Here is a 16,213-nt window from a genome sequence, read left to right as displayed (position 1 = left end):
TGTGTAAATACAATTGACATAGGAATTATATTAAAATATTAGGAAGAAACAAGGACAAATTTAGACCTTGAATCCAAAGAGATAAAGCCTACTTGACTTTCAAATGGAGAGATGATGAAAACCCACTCATTCAGTCTTTCAGAACAAAAAGACCATAATCTGATGAGTAGGAGATGGATGAAATGCCCTACAGAAGCCTTGGACATCTTTAATTTCTGTGATTATATGAAAGAGGTGGACTTTACAGATAATGGAGCAGAAGCCAACATTAGTAAAAAGAATCCCAACTTCTTCCTGTAGAATTAGAAACATGTGAAAGTACAATAAACCTCTTGTTAAAATTACCAGCATCAGAGAGCTTCCCATTTGCATCTGGACCTTGAATTTATATTTATTGATCAAGTTCTAATTTGTATGTATATTTTGTGCATATTCACAAATAACAGTTAAAATTAATTACGTATTATAGTTAATATATGTACGTACCTTCTTCCGTTAGTGAATCAGTAAATGGTAAGATGTGTTATTTTATCATTTTTCCAAAGAGAATGTTGCAGGCTTTCCCTGTAGTTCTTGTATTATAGCTTTTCTTCTGATAACTATGACTTCAGGAGCTTTAAAACTATCTTGCGTTTGTGTCTGGTGGAGAACTAGCCATTAGCCTTCTGAAGCCTGCCATTGTGGTTTATTTGAGGATTGGGCTGTCTTGGTGCTCAGAAGGTAAAGAACTGTTTGAGCAGATGTGTGTGGGCGGCACTGGATTCCACCCAACTGCCAAGTTAGTATTGTTAGAGATTTCATTTTACAACACAAAAATAAGCCTGTGTCAAAGATTTTTAAGTTATGGAAAGTTAAACCTAGAAAGACCTTAGAGAACCAGCCACCCAACTCTCTCATTTTAAAAGTGAAGGATTCATAGCACAGATTACTTGCCTAAGATCATCCAGGAACAAAGACAAGAATCCAAATGTATTTGGGGACAAGAATTAGTCCCCAAATTCAGTGTTCTTCGTAGTATTAAACATTGCCCCCTTCAACAAATTTTGGATTTCATTCTTGTTATATTTCAGTACTCTTGTTGATTTATTTTAGGTTTAACTGATAAAGAATGAACATTTCAGAAGTGTTAGGACTAATCAGTGTCATCACTTACAATATGAATCACTTGCCAAAGACACGGGCATTTAGCAAGCTCTCCTCAGCTGTAACCAGCGTGTCAAATGGGGGATCCTTTGGTTTCACTGTTACGATGTATTTTTTAAATGTACTAGTTATATCCTTGTTTGTGTGTTTTTGCTGATCTTTCATAAAGCAGAAGTTTTGTTTTAATGGTATATATTGGATTATATTCGATGTTACAAAACCAATATTCTATGGAGAATGAAAAAAATAAGGGACTAAATTAACTGGAGATTTTTGGTACTCTTATAAAGCAAAATTGTTTGTTATACATACAGATGAAATAAGAAAATAGTAATCTTTCTGTAAGATAGATACATCTTTGTTTACCAAACCAATAGCTTGCCTCTCATATAAGCCAATTTTGTTTGTTTTCAGAGAAGAGGTCTTATAATGTAGACCAAGTTTTAATTCATGATGCTAAAGAAAATTTTGCCAGAGGACCCCTTTTTTTTAAATGGCAAAATAAGCAGCTCTTCAGTAGAGAGTTTACCTCTTTTGAGCACACCCTTGCTGTACAGATATTATCTGGCTGATATGTATACCTGTGCTTTATAGTATTACTTTTAGAAAATGTATATTATTGCACTTTTTACTCAGTGGTACACTGTAGCCTAAGGCTATAGGAAATTTCAACTTATTTTCTCCCCATTATTCTCTACATCATTTTAGAAATCTACGTATTAGTCCCCCCCCCCTTTTTTTTGGTCATTCAGCAACATGTAGTGAGTGGTTGCTATGTCCAAGGTGCTGTGGACTCTGAGCCACCATGCAAAGATGAATAGGAATAGCTCCTTGTTTAAATGTGTGCCATTCAGGTGTCTTTTCTATGCATCACAGAAAGATTGAGTAGAAAGCTACCAAGGTCACCCTTATGCAGAAATATTTCTGTACATCCGTTAGAATGATAACAGTAAGTGCTGATACCATGTGCTGGCCATGATTCTAGACTCTTGACACATATTAACTCACAACAGCCCTATGAGGGAGGTGCTCTTGGTTATCTCTTTTTATAGGCAAGGAGACTGAGGCATAGAGGGGTTCGATAAGATGCTTATTGGTAGATGGTGGAAATGAAATGCAAACACCAGCAGTCTTGCTGATGAAGGCCCTCCTAGATTTATCCTTTTGCATCTAAGTCTTGTTTATCTTCAGGAGGCTTCCAGTAAAATACTACCAACAATTAGCCCTTTATTCATTAATAATTCTTCATGAATGATTTTCAGATGCTTTGAGGCAGAGAAACTAGCTGAGAATGGGGCCTTTGAGACAAACGGGTGTGGTGGAAACGTGTGTTTGGGGAGAAGGCCTGGGAGAGTAGGTAAAGCAATGGGAAGATGCAATTAGAAGAATGAGAAAAGCACTGAAAAGAAAACTAAGGAAACAGCAAATAATCTCACTCTAGAATTTTGCCTGGGATTTGCTGTGTGCCATGTTTGACTCCTGATCTTAAAAAAAAATAAATAATAAGTAATTTATTGAGCCCAGGAGGTTTGAGACCAGCCTGGGCAACATGGCGAGGCCCCTTTTCTACACAAAAACACAAAAATTAGCCAGGCATGGTAGCACATACCTGTAGCCCCAGCTACTTGGAGGCTGAGGTGAGAGGATTGCCTGAGTCTGGGAAGTTGAGGTTACATTTAGCTGTAATTGCACTCCAGCCTGGGGGACAGAGTGAGATCCTGTCTCAAGAAAAAGAGAAAAAGAAAGAAAGAAAAAAGTAAAGACTCAAAGTTACCTGACAGTGGAGAGAATGACAAAATCCATGATAGAAATCTGAGTGGTGGCTACAGTGTCTGACACGCAATTATTTGTACAGACAGCTCACAATATAAGGAAAAAAACCTTATTTTGTTTTTGAAACATATATCATGGTAAGTGGAAAATAAGATGGGAAGATAGGCAAACATAGTAGTATTTGTAGTTGCAAATGGGTTAAACTCAGATGTTCAGATGGTGCAAACGAAAAATTTAAATCCCAGCTACATAAAGTTAGAAACACCTAAAACAAAACAGCACAGAAAAGTCGAAATAAAGAAATGGAAAAAGACCATACAAATGCTACAAAAAGGAAAGCAGGAATAGCAATGTTGATATCTAACAAAACGGAATTAAAGGCAAAAACAATTTTAAAGGATATCTCATAAAAAGGAAGACTTCACCAAAAAAGTCCAGTAGTCACAAACTTTATGTCCCTAACAACGTAACTGGGAACTACACAGAGCAAAGCAAATAGAAATAGAATGAAAAAAATTGACAAAGCCATTATCATAGTTGCTGACTGAGAAATCACCAAGTCAAATAGAAGGTAAGAACAGATGTAGAGGATTTGGGTGGCGTAATTAACAGATTTGATAAAGAGAGAGAACTTTTTTGTTTCTTTTCAAATGCAAATGAATGATCATTAGAATTTTGTCTCAAAGCAAATTTCCACAAATTCCAAAAAGATAAATTTTACAGGCAGCACTCACTATACACAATGATAAGTAAATATATAAACAAAAAAGGTAGGATATAGAAAAGCTAACCATGCCGGGCATGGTGGCTCATGCCTGTAATCCCAGCACTTAGGGAGGCAGAGGCAGGCAGATCGCCTGACGTCAGGAGTTCGAGACCAGCTTGACCAACATGGTGAAACCCCGTCTCTACTAAAAATACAAAAAGTAGCTGGGCGTGGTGGCACGCCCCTGTAATCCCACCAGCTACTCGGGAGGCTGAGTCAGGAGAACCCGGAGGCAGAGGTTGCAGTGAGCCGAGATCGCGCCACTGCATTCCAGCTTGGGCGACCGAACGAGGATCCATCTCAAAAACAAGCAAAAAACTAACCCTAGACTTTAAATTACCTGGATTAATTAATAAATAGAAATATAAATTACAAATTGTTGGCCGAGCACTGTGGCTCACGCCTGTAATCCAAGCACTTTGGGAGGCCAATGCAGGTGGATCATTTGAGGTCATGAGTTTGAGACCAGCCTGGCGGCCAACATGGCGAAACCCTGCCTCTACTAAAAATACAAAAATTAGCCAGGTGTGGTGGCTCACACCTGTAATCCAAGCTCCTCAGGAGGCTGAGGCGGGAGGACCGCTTGAACCCAGGAGGCAACGTTGCAGTGAGTTGAGATTACACCACTGCACTCCAGCCTGAGTGAAAGAGCAAAAAAAAAAAAAAAAAAAAGCAAAAAACGGATGTTGACAATGATATGATAAGCCCAGGTCTCGAATCTTCAGAGCTTCAGGGAGGCAGTACAAGAAGTCATGTCAGGGACATCCAAGGCAGCATGGTTTGTAGCAGCAAAAAGTTAGAAATGGCTGAGTAGGAGAATAAATAGGTAAATCATCGAAAATGCGCACAAAATCCGTTTTAAAAAGAAGGAAGATCCACGTATGGAGATGAAATCAAGTCATATTGTTTAAGGAGATAGTGAGTCACGTAGTATTTGTGCAGAACAATACGAAGTTACATATATTTCTGTAAATACAAACGTGTATAAATTCTTAGAAAAAAAAACTTGGAAATTAGCCAGGCACAGTGGTGTACACCTGCAGTCCTAGCTACTCCAGAGGCTAAGGCGGGAGGATCACTTGAGCCAAGGAGTTCAAAGCTGCAGTGAGCTATGATCATGACACTACACTCTAGCCTGGGCAACAGAGTGTGACCCCATCTCTTAAAATAAAATAATATAAAGAAAAAAGTAGAAAGTATACTGCCACACCAATAACCGCATTTAACTCTGGGGGCCTGTGCTGGCACTGGAGGTCATTAGCATCATCTATACTCTTTGAATTTTTATATTAGGACTATATTCTTATATTACTTGTGTAATAGGAAATTAAAACAACCTACCGGGCTACTGACATCTTTTGCTTTTGTGCATCATTCTCCCTTTAACCGATTTTTCTGCTTTTCTCAAATAGCCACAGTGAAATAGGCAGCTCTATTTCGCCTCATGGGAGACCAGACTCTGACACAGAGAGCACAGAAAAGAGATCTGAAACCTAGGAAGGTTTGACCTCCCTAGGTAAACAGCACTGTTCAGGTTTAAATGCTTGTCCTAAGCAAAGGAATGTATGGCTTGCTTTGCCAAGCAGAACTGCACAGAGAAGGCTTTTTGTTCTCAGGTACAAATTGGGCCATTTGTACTGGCCTTGGGATTAGGATCTTGTCTTTAGTTGTGATTTGATTTTCTATGATTTGACCCAGGGTATTCAAATGTAATATTTCCTTGAACATGAAACATTTGTATTAAGGAAAAAGGAAAAATTCAAAACTTTTACTCAAGTCAAAGGGCACAGGTCTTGTGTTTAAATTGGATGGACAAAGTATGGCCCAAGGGCCAAATCCAAGCCACTGCCTATTTTTGTTATGGCCTACAAGCTAAGAATATGTTTTTATGTTTTAAATGTTATATAGGTATGTACAGTATCCTCAATTTTGCCTCTTGCCTACAAAGCCTAAAATGTGTGCTCTCTAGCACCTTTAGGAAAAAGTTTGCCAACCCCTGATTAAATGATTGCCTCTGAATCAAATTTTGAATGAAAAGGTTGGTCAGTCTGTCTTGATGTCATACCGAAAGAAGAGAAAGAGAGAAGACTTCTCCTAGGAACCTGAGCCATTATTCTCTCTTGATTTCCTTTGTAGACTTTCCAGCCCTATAGGCTGCCTCCTACAACCTACAAACATGATTGTCTTCCCTTACCCACAGTTTCTGTTACCTGCATCAACTGTGATTCGAAAATATTAAACAAAAAACTCCAGAAATAAACAACAGATAAGTTTTAAATTGCACATCATTCTGACTAGCATGATGAAATCTTGCACAATTCTGCTCTGTCCCAACAAGAACGTGAATCATCCCTTTGTCCAGTGTATCCACACTGTCTGCCCTACCTGCCTCTTGGTCATCAACATTGTCTGCTCTTGACATCCCACCATCTTCATTGTCATGCTTGGTGATCTAGGATCGCACAAAGCAGAGGCTCCAGCTTCTCAGATGTTGTCAGAAGGTCGATAGTAGCCGAATGCTGCATCACGGTGCCTATGCCATTCACACAACTTCATCCTATCCCACATGCATTTTATCATCTCACACCATCACAAGGAGGGTGAGTATGACAATGAGACAGTGAGAGAGAGACCACATTCATATAACTTTTCTCACAGTGTGTTGTTATGATTGCTCTATTTTATTATTATTGTTAATCTCCTTCTGTGTCTAACTTATAAATTAAACGTTATCATATGTACAGTAAAAAAATACAGTGTATATAAGGTTCAGCTCTAACTGCAGTGTCAGGCATACACTGGGGATCTTGGAACATATCACCAATGAATGAATAAAGGGGGGACAACTGTATGTTCATGTCTTCCCACCCTTAAAAAATCAATTTCCTGTGAGCCACTGCTCTACAGTGCTGAAAAGATGGATAGTGGTCACTCCACAGCAGTTCTTCATCCTCGTTACTCCTTGATCCCTTTTTACCTGGTGTTCATTTTGTCAGTGAGTTTAAACAATGTTCTCAAAAGCCATCTTTTTTACCTATAATTGGTTACCTATTATATTTGTCCCAATTTATATAGTTTCAGACACCCCTCGTCTTCCTAAAGCCTCTTTGCTCCTCTGACAAAGCACCTCCTCTTTTTCACTGACTCTTCCTTGGCTTCTTTGGCCTTAAATGGACATTTTTTTATCAAGACTCTGCTATTGTGCCTCTTCATTCTGTGTACAATTGGTTCTAAGCCTCACTGTGCTTTTAGAATAACTCCAAGAGACCTCAAAGTGCAAACTGTGGAATGCCATTCCCAGAGTGTACCAGTCATTAGATATAGTGTTTATTTTTAGATCTGTCCAGCAGGCTTTGGAAATTTATTTTTATTTTATTTTATTTCATTTATTTATTTTTGAGACGGAGTCTCACTCTGTCGCCCAGGCTGGAGTGCAATGACACAATCTGGACTCACGGCAACCTCCATCTCCCAGGTTCAAGCAGTTCTCCTGCCTCAGCCTCCTGAGTCGCTGGGATTGCAGGTGCCTGCCACCACGCCTGGCTAATTTTTGTATTTTTAGGAGAGATGGAGTTTCACCGTGTTGGTCAGGCTGGTCTCGAACTCCTGACCTCGTGATCCACCCGTCTCAGCTTCCCAAAGTGCTGAGATTACAGGCGTGAGCCACTGCACCTGGCCAGCTTTGGAAATTTATGTCTAAAATGCAGGTGAAGGATGAGCGTAGGAGACAGAGATCGGGAAGTCTTACATAAGTCTGGTGGTATGAAAGTCAGATGAAATACTCAGGAAGGACTGGCCGTCTCCTGGGCTTTCTGCCACCAGATCACGTGGGATGTCTGTAAAAAGGCACATTTCCTGACCTATGAGTCTTATATTTGGGGCTGGGGCCTGGGAATCTGCATGTTTTATAACCTGCCAAGGGATTTTCATCGCACACTAGGACTTGAGTAGTTGCTCAAAAGGATTCCATTCCCAAAGTCCGTGCTCCTTTCCAACTTCTCCCCAGCACCCCAGTCCAACAGGACCAACGAGGTAAACCCCAAGCTCCCTAGAGACCCACCTACTTAGCGAATAAGCAGAAGGGGAGCAGGCAGGCCCCTTCCCTCTGTCCTCCTGAGGTCAGAGGTCCTTGCGGATCCCCATTCACTCTCCCAGTGTGAAGCAGAGAAGCCACGCGCCAACTGTTCTCCAAGTTCGGTGGAACCAAAGGCAATTTAGGGCAATGTGTTCACAATTCTCCACCCCAAAAAAGGAGGCTCCGGGGGGCTTGCTTTAATGAGATTTTACTTTATTAGTTCAAGAGTTAATGAAGAAACTGCTGATAAGATAAATCACCTTAGGTGCGGTGTTTTGAAAATTTCTCTTAGAAATGGATTTTTTTTTCCTTTTGAATATGGAAACTAATGATGAAGTCATAGCAGGGGTGTAAGTTTTGGTGCCTTTGGAGGGTCAGGAAGTAAGAAGGGAGAGCATCTGACTGAGTGGACAGTTCTTCGAGCCCTACCTTATTTTATATTCTGTCTATAACAGAAAGCCATCACTACAAAATGTACATACAGTTCCTTTACGCATTAATACTCCATCGTACCAACCCTATTGATTTTTCCAAGTAGACAAAGGCTAAGGATATGCTTATTGATTGTTACTCAGTGCATTTTAAGTGGATTTTGTAATAAAGAGCATTTTGAGACTGAACTTTCACTTAACCAATCGGCGAGTTGAAATTTTAATTAAATGTTATTAAATGTTTTTTGTAAAAAGTAAGACTATTCACAATTCTACATTCAATGTCCATCAGCTAATGTAGAGAACTACAATCATATGCCATGCAAGTTACAACTACACCTATGTAGTTAATATAAGGTAGGAGGAATTGTGAATTACTCATATTGCAAAATGTTGCTCAGGTACCATGTGAAACTGTTAGAAAGACAAGCCAATTCGTGGAACTTCTGGAACTAACTATTGGAACACAAAGAGACAGAAGGCAGGAAGAGAAGCCAAAACCCCGAAGAGCTTTGGTGGAATTACCTAACTTGGGGTAAAATAGAAAGAAACTTCTCTTTCCCCCAGCCCCTTTCTGGAACAGCCTCCAAAAAGACTGAGAGTGGAGACTGAGAAAACATATCTGTAAGACGGGTGGCCACATAGGAAGCATTGTTTGGTTAGCGCTTTTTCTTTAAAGAGTAGCTGCTTAGTAACTATTTCTGTATTCGTTTACTCATTGTCTTTATTCGAGTGGGGGCAGCTAAGATTTGCTTGGGGATATTAAAACATCATTTAGAAAATCAACCTTTGGTATTTGCCAGCTCATATTAGTGGATTTGCAGTTTGATAAACCACCTGGATAGAGGAGGTGCCATCCTTGTCTCAGGTACCTCGCGTGGCTTGAAACGGTGTCCACACTGGAAGAAGACACGTCCTCCATCAAGGGCATCCATGAAGATCAATGAATGGTCCAAAACTATTCATAAGGAGGGTGAATCTGTTTAACTGCAGATGTGGTTTCAGAGTGGAGTGTGGCACCTGGGTCCCAGTCACTAGTGGGCCGCCACCTCCAGAGTAATTTTTAAACCTGTCCAGTCTCTCTTCTCCACTAACACCATAGTCTAATCTAAGGTATGATTTCTCACTCGGAACAGCACAGTAAGCCTCTTAACTGGCTTCCAGCTTCCACTATTCCCAGTGTTCAATCCACTTTCTACCTAACAGCCTGAGACATTCTTTCAAATGTAAGTTGGATTACACTCCTCTTTCATGATTTCTCTAGAAATGTGCTGTTCAATATGATGGCCACTAGCCAGCCATGCATGTCTATCTAAGTTTTTTGGTCTTTTGTTATTTTATTTGGAGGATTATTGCATATATATTCATAATGAGTCATCTATTGTTCTTCTTTATGCTTCTAATCAGATGTTGGTTTTGTATTGTATTTCTTTATAAAATGATTTGAGAAATCATATTTTTATGATTTCAAATACCTATCTAAATTTAAATGAGTTAAAATTTTAAAAAATGAACAATCATTTCCTTGATTATATTAGCCATGTTTCAAGTGCTCATTAGTCATGTGTGGCCAGTGGCGACCACATTGGGCAGCACAGACATCTAATACTTTTGTTTTACCTGAAAGTTCTGTCCATCTGTACTGCTCTTGAAGATGCGGCAGTTTCTCCCTCAAAGTAGCAAGTGGTGCCCAGAGCTCCTGACCAAGCAAGCTGTATGGTCTCTCAGAACTTTGGGCTCTGAAGGAGTTGGCAAGCTTAATTTGGGGAGCTATTACTTTTTTCCTCTTTTCTCTTCTCCCTATTCAAGCAGGCTCCTACGATTCTTGCCTCCATCGAGGTTGGTGGCAGCATCCCCTGACTTTTGTCTAAAAGGCTAAATCCATAGAGAAGGACAAAGTTTGAAAAGAAAGAGGGAAATTAGGTCCAATGTGAAGGATAAGGCTCTAGGAGAGAAGAATTTTCCCCAAATTAAAGAGTAATTTCCCTAGGTTGGGGGAAGAGAGAGAGAGATGATCAGGTCCCATAAGTAGCCTAAACTAGCACCCCAAGGAAGGGTGTCAAGAGGGAGTGGCATGGGGGACAGCAGGAAGCTGGGTCCTAGGCAGATCTCTCCAGTCTCGCAAAAGATGCTGGACCTCAGGCACATCCCAAAGAAAGCAGAGAAGCTGGCCTGAAGGAAGCACCTGGGCTAGGAGAAGGGACCTCTCCCTCAAGGAGGTAAGGAGCACAGGAGGTGATGGAGGCTTCAGAGGCTCCTTTACACCATGGCCCTGGGCAAGACCCCAGAACGCAGATAGAACTGCTGGGGAAAAGAGCCATCACAGAGTTAGATATTCCATGGAATTATTGGGCCGAGGGCTCAGCATTGGTGCCACACTGATTGAGAGTGTAAAAGGATGTAGGGTATGATTTTTACTCTTTCACAGAACTAGAGCTAGAGTCCAGAGCTGCTTATGGATCAGATGGCCATAAGTCTTAGCATCCCCGGACAGTCCCAGCCTCTTGTCCTTAAGATTTGCTTGCTACCCCCTTATTTTGTGTAGCAGGCGTCTGAGCCCAGAGAGGCAAAGGCCCTCGCTCCCAAGTTCCCACAGCAGATGACTAAGAGCGTAGGCACTGACATCAGACTGCTGGAGTTTGGCTGCCTGCTCCACCACTTAAGTGTCCATCCTGCAGTGGGTGTCTCATGGCTGCCATGACTAAATACCTCATACTGGGCAACTTACAAGGAACAGAAACGTATTGCTCACAGAGGCTGGGAAGTGCGAGACAGGAAGACAGGAATCTATCTGGTGGGGGCTCACTCCGCTTCATAGATGCTACATTTTCACTGTGTCTTCCCATGGCAAAGGGGCATACAAGCTCCCTCAGGCTTCTTTTCTAAAGATACTAATCACATTAATGAGGGTGGATTCTTCACTGAGGCCTCACCTCTTACTACCACCACATTGGGAATTAGGTTTCAACATATGGATTTGGGAGCAGGGGGACACAAACATTCTGACCAAGGTTGTAGTTACTTGACCTCTCTAAGGTTTTGTTTTCTTAAGGGTGAACAGGGCATGATTACGACACTAATGCCCACTTTGAAAGGCTGCTGGAAGGCATAAGTTACACAGCGTGTATGAGCCTCAGCAGACTACTGAGCCGTTCCATAAATTACCAGCTGGGACCACAGGCTGGCTGTCCTAGCTCCTCATTCGATGTTCCTATCTCGTAATAAAGTCAAGGCAACTGCTAATGAGCAGATCAGAAAGTAAAGTTGTAAAACTTCTGAAGTCTCACTTTTTCTTAAATTACAGCAACTTCTTTAGCCAAGGGTAAAATACCCTGACCCACTTAGTTAGAGGTTTGCCATCAAGGCCACTGCCCTGTCTAGCTGTGCAGCCAGCAGAAAATGCAAAACTGTCCAAGCATTTTGGCTTCCACTCCAAGATGATCTGCATGAGATTTGAGTCAATCAATCTAGAGGTAATGATTCCTGCTTCAGAGCTGTGTGTGTCCAATCACACACGAAAAAAGGGTTCCCAATTGATTTTTGTGAACTGGTTTCATTTTCTCAGAAAGCATTTCAGGTCAACGGTGAAGCTAAGGTGCTGAGAGGAGGTGGCGTGTCTCCACCTACTTTTGCCCAGGAATGTCTGGCTCTCATTGTGCTCTGTGGAATAAAATTGGAATCATCAAGCCATTTGAGGAATTACAAGGACATTTTATTTTATTTATTTATTTTTATTTTTTATTTTTTTTTTGAGACGGAGTCTTGCTCTGTCACCTGGGCTGGAGTGCAGTGGCCGGATCTCAGCTCACTGCAAGCTCCGCCTCCCGGGTTTACGCCATTCTCCTGCCTCAGCCTCCCAAGTAGCTGGGACTACAGGCGCCCGCCACCTCACCCGGCTAGTTTTTTGTATTTTTAGTAGAGACGGGGTTTCACCGTGTTAGCCAGGATGGTCTCGATCTCCTGACCTCGTGATCCGCACGTCTCAGCCTCCCAAAGTGCTGGGATTACAGGCTTGAGCCACTACAAGGACATTTTAAAGCAGGACTTTTAATCCGGGGGAATAAGCAGAGAGCATCTGCCTGGAGGAGATACACACATACACACACACACACACAAACATACACACATACACACACATACAAACACACATACACACACATACACGCATACATACACATACACACACACGCATACATACACACACACACACATGTATACACACACACGCATACATACACATACACACACATGTATACACACACACGCATACACACATGCATACATATACATACATATTCATATAGGTTTGTCTTTCCAGAATAAGTTTCTCACAGCAACAAAGTGACAGTTAGGAATCTGTGGGTACTCTTTTCCTGGGCTATTTTTCCATCTCAATATGTGAACTTCATTTATAAAATCCTCAAAATTAAAGCATAAAGAAACCTAAATGAATAGTGAAAGGGATAATTAAAAATAGGCAACTGTCCTTGTTTCTCTCCTAAACTGGTTGATTTATGCCTTGTTGTGGTTTTTTTTTTTTTTTTGAGAACACGAAACTATTAATTTATGTGTGAAAAGAACAGTGAATTAATCCTAAAGAGCCCTGCAGCCTTTAAAGACCTGAATCATATGTTGAGCTCGTTTAAAACTTGCATAGGAAATTAAGGTAGAATAAAGCCCTTTAATTTGAAAAGTGCATCTATAGTTGCCATCCCTAGGATATCTGCAGGGTCATTATTCAGAAAGGTTAAGGAGGACTTTATTTTTTTATATTCACTATGTATTTCCCAGTTACAGCTCACCATGGTGCATTTCAACTTATAAAGAGAAGGAGATAAAAGGGGGGGAGGGGAGCTTTTTATTCACTTTCCACTTAATTTCCTTGCCGCCACGCCAGTCCCAGCTTAATGAATGTAATTGCTACCTTTGATGAAAATACTATTATCAAGATCACACATTACATTGGAAAACAGTTTTTCTTTAAACACAGCTACTGCAGTCTCTAATTATGCATGTAACAAGTGTCTCCCAAACAAAAGAGCATGTTGTCTACAATTGCTAGGAATTGGAGCAAGGCAAATTCGAACAAAGGACAGATTAGATTTGCTCCCCGCTCCACAAAGCCCATCCCTCTGATTAATTTCCTGCAAAAACTAAAACAATTCTCTTAAAAGGCGCTCGCCCCTTCTTCAGAATGATCCATATGCCATTTGGGTCTTTCTATAGGATGATAATGGCCCCTGATTTGAACCCGTGTTAGAAAATAAGAAAGGGCTTTTATGAACTTCCTCTTTCATATGCAAATGAGCAGCACAAGATCTTGAGGGATAATGAGCCCCCCAAAAAGTGACTTTTTAGTGGCTATAAAAGAGCTCACTGGTAGGGGAAAGTCGGTATTGAGCCTGTTCAACCCAATTATTTTATTAGTTTCAAGAAATGAGGCGTCTCTGAGAAAATACCTCTGTGCCTGTTGAGACAGTGGCAACAGCTTTTCTGGGATGCCCTTTCCTAAAAGACAGTTTCTTGACTTAGGAATAGAATTTTAAAAATAGGTTCATGATTAAACAGCAAGTATGCTTGTTAAAGTTTTAGGAGACCCTGGGTTTTAATTGCGCTTTGCTATTCATTTGGGAGACTGCATTGGGCAGGTTATTAGGCAAGGTGGGCACCATCTCCTGGGGTCTTCATTTCTTTCACTTACCCAGTGTGAGAGGGGAGCGAGATGATCCTGAATGTGCGACTACCACAGTGTCTCCATTCTACCCCAGCGTTATTCAAACCCAGAAGGAAAAAGTCAACTTAGTCCCCAGTACAGTATTAGTTACGAGGATGAGGTCTAGAGTCAGACTGCCTGGGTTCCAATCTCAGCTCACAATTTACCTCCTGTGTGACCTTGAAAACGATCATCTTTCTATGTCTGTATTTCCTCCATTTTATTTATTTATTTATTTTTGGTATTTGCTTTATAGTTCGGATATATTTATATGTATCTCAACTTTTTGTTAGATTCGGGAGTACATATGCAGGTTTGCTACATGGGTATGTTGTGTGATGCTGAGGTTTGGGGTACAACTGATCCCATTACCCAGGAAGTGAGCAGAGTATCCAAGAGTTAGCTTTTCAGCCCTTGCTCCATTGCCCCCATTCCCCTCTGGTAGTCCTCAGTTTCTACTGTTATCATCTTTTTTTCTTCTTCTTTTTTTGAGATGGTCACTTGCTCTGTCACTCAGGCTGGAGTGTGGTGATACAATCTTGGCTCAGCGCAACCTCCGCCTTCCAGGTTCAAGCAATTCTTCTGCCTCAGCCTCCTGAGTAGCTGGGACTACAAGTATGAGCCACCACACCTGGCTAATTTTCAGTAGAGATGGGGTTTCACCATATTGGCCAGGCTGGTCTTAAACTCCTGACCTCATGATCCACCCACCTCAGCCTCCCAAAGTGCTGGGATTACAGGCGTGAGCCACTGCACCCGGCCTATTGTTATCATCTTTACCTCCATGTTTATCCAATATTTAGCTCCCACTTGTAAGTGAAAACATACGGTGTACGATTTTCTGTTCCCATGTTAATTTGATCATATTTCCTCAACTTTAAAATGAAATTAACACCAAAAGGACAGTGAGAAATAAATAAAAGCATACTTGTAAAATGCTTCCAACACTACCCGGTACATAGGAAGTATTCAAGGAAGGAAGTATTCAATCAGTTTTACTTGTTACTCTTATTATTTAAGACCTGGAAGACAACTGGTGCTTGATGAAATGAATTTCCCAAAGGACTGCCCACTGTCTCCTTGAGTCCTGGGGAAATGGCAAGGGAAGTGTCATCTTGGATTGAACCTTATGCCTATCCAGTAATGGGAAGGGTGCCAGAACCCAAATTAAGGAGGTCACAGTTAGGTCTGGAGCTGTTTTGGTAAAGTTCTACTACATTAGAAGTGACTTGATTCTTTTCAGAGGCTCCTGCCGGATATGGTCCAGAGAGAATCAGCAGAGCAAACGCCAAATGAAGCAGGCTACCTGCACTGCTCTTTCTCAGAGGAAGGAGGCTCTGGATACATAAAAAGAGAACCACCACACTCCTGGCTCCTAATTATCTTAGGATTCATTGCCTGCATCCAGATCATTTCCTTAGGGCTGTGAAAGCCATCATAAAGCTATGCTCACTAAAGAACTGAGTACCTATGAAAGTAGCACCCTCTGGAATGTCCCCTCCTGCTGAACTCTAGCTGTCTTTCCTCAACCCTGATCATCTTTACTGTCTGTCTCACTAATTGTCAGATGTTCCAACAATACTTTGCAAAGCCCGTATAAATTGATGGCAAAATGAAACTGCAAATTGTGCCACAGTTGCAGGAGTTCATGGAGTTGTGAAAATGTCGCTGGCGAGCCATTAGAATTCTATGAAAAGCCGTTGACAAATGAGGATCTGGCCATTCTTGAGTTAAAGAGAAAAATGGGCAAGAGGGATGACACAGTCGACACTCAAAAGAGAATGATTTGAGTGCCGTGGATGAAGATATGCCCTTGTGAAAATGCATGAAGCCTTTGGATAATTTTGCAAAAATGACACTCTAAGACCATGCTGTGAAAATCAACCACAAAGAATGGCCCACAGAGTGAGCCATCATACAATTTTGTACTGAAAAACGTATACCCCCCCAAAATTAACATTCGATTCATTCTTTGTTCAGTCTAAGATTATAGGTGCAATTATAGCTTCAATCTAAAAATGAGATATATCCATTTTCATAAATTTTAAGGCAAATTATAAGTTTCAAATCAAACTCTACATCAAACCTCTTTTGTTTCCACCATTTATTAGGAGTGGGTCCCTATTTTAAAGAGATTGTTTAAAGTGGAATTTTTCCTGCACCAATTTGCTAGTTCAGCAAGGACCTCATGTACTGTAGGTGATATCTTGGGAGCCGCAGGAGACAGTGCATACCCTTTTACATTAAGACCTCAATGCTGCAGAGCTCCATCCCTTACATACTTTGGTCAGTGTGAGCAGGACACACACACA

Source organism: Trachypithecus francoisi, unplaced genomic scaffold, assembly GCF_009764315.1.
Source record: "Trachypithecus francoisi isolate TF-2019V2 unplaced genomic scaffold, Tfra_2.0 Contig01579, whole genome shotgun sequence".
NCBI classification, from domain to species: domain Eukaryota; kingdom Metazoa; phylum Chordata; class Mammalia; order Primates; family Cercopithecidae; genus Trachypithecus; species Trachypithecus francoisi.
Note: the sequence above shows the minus strand (reverse complement) of the source record.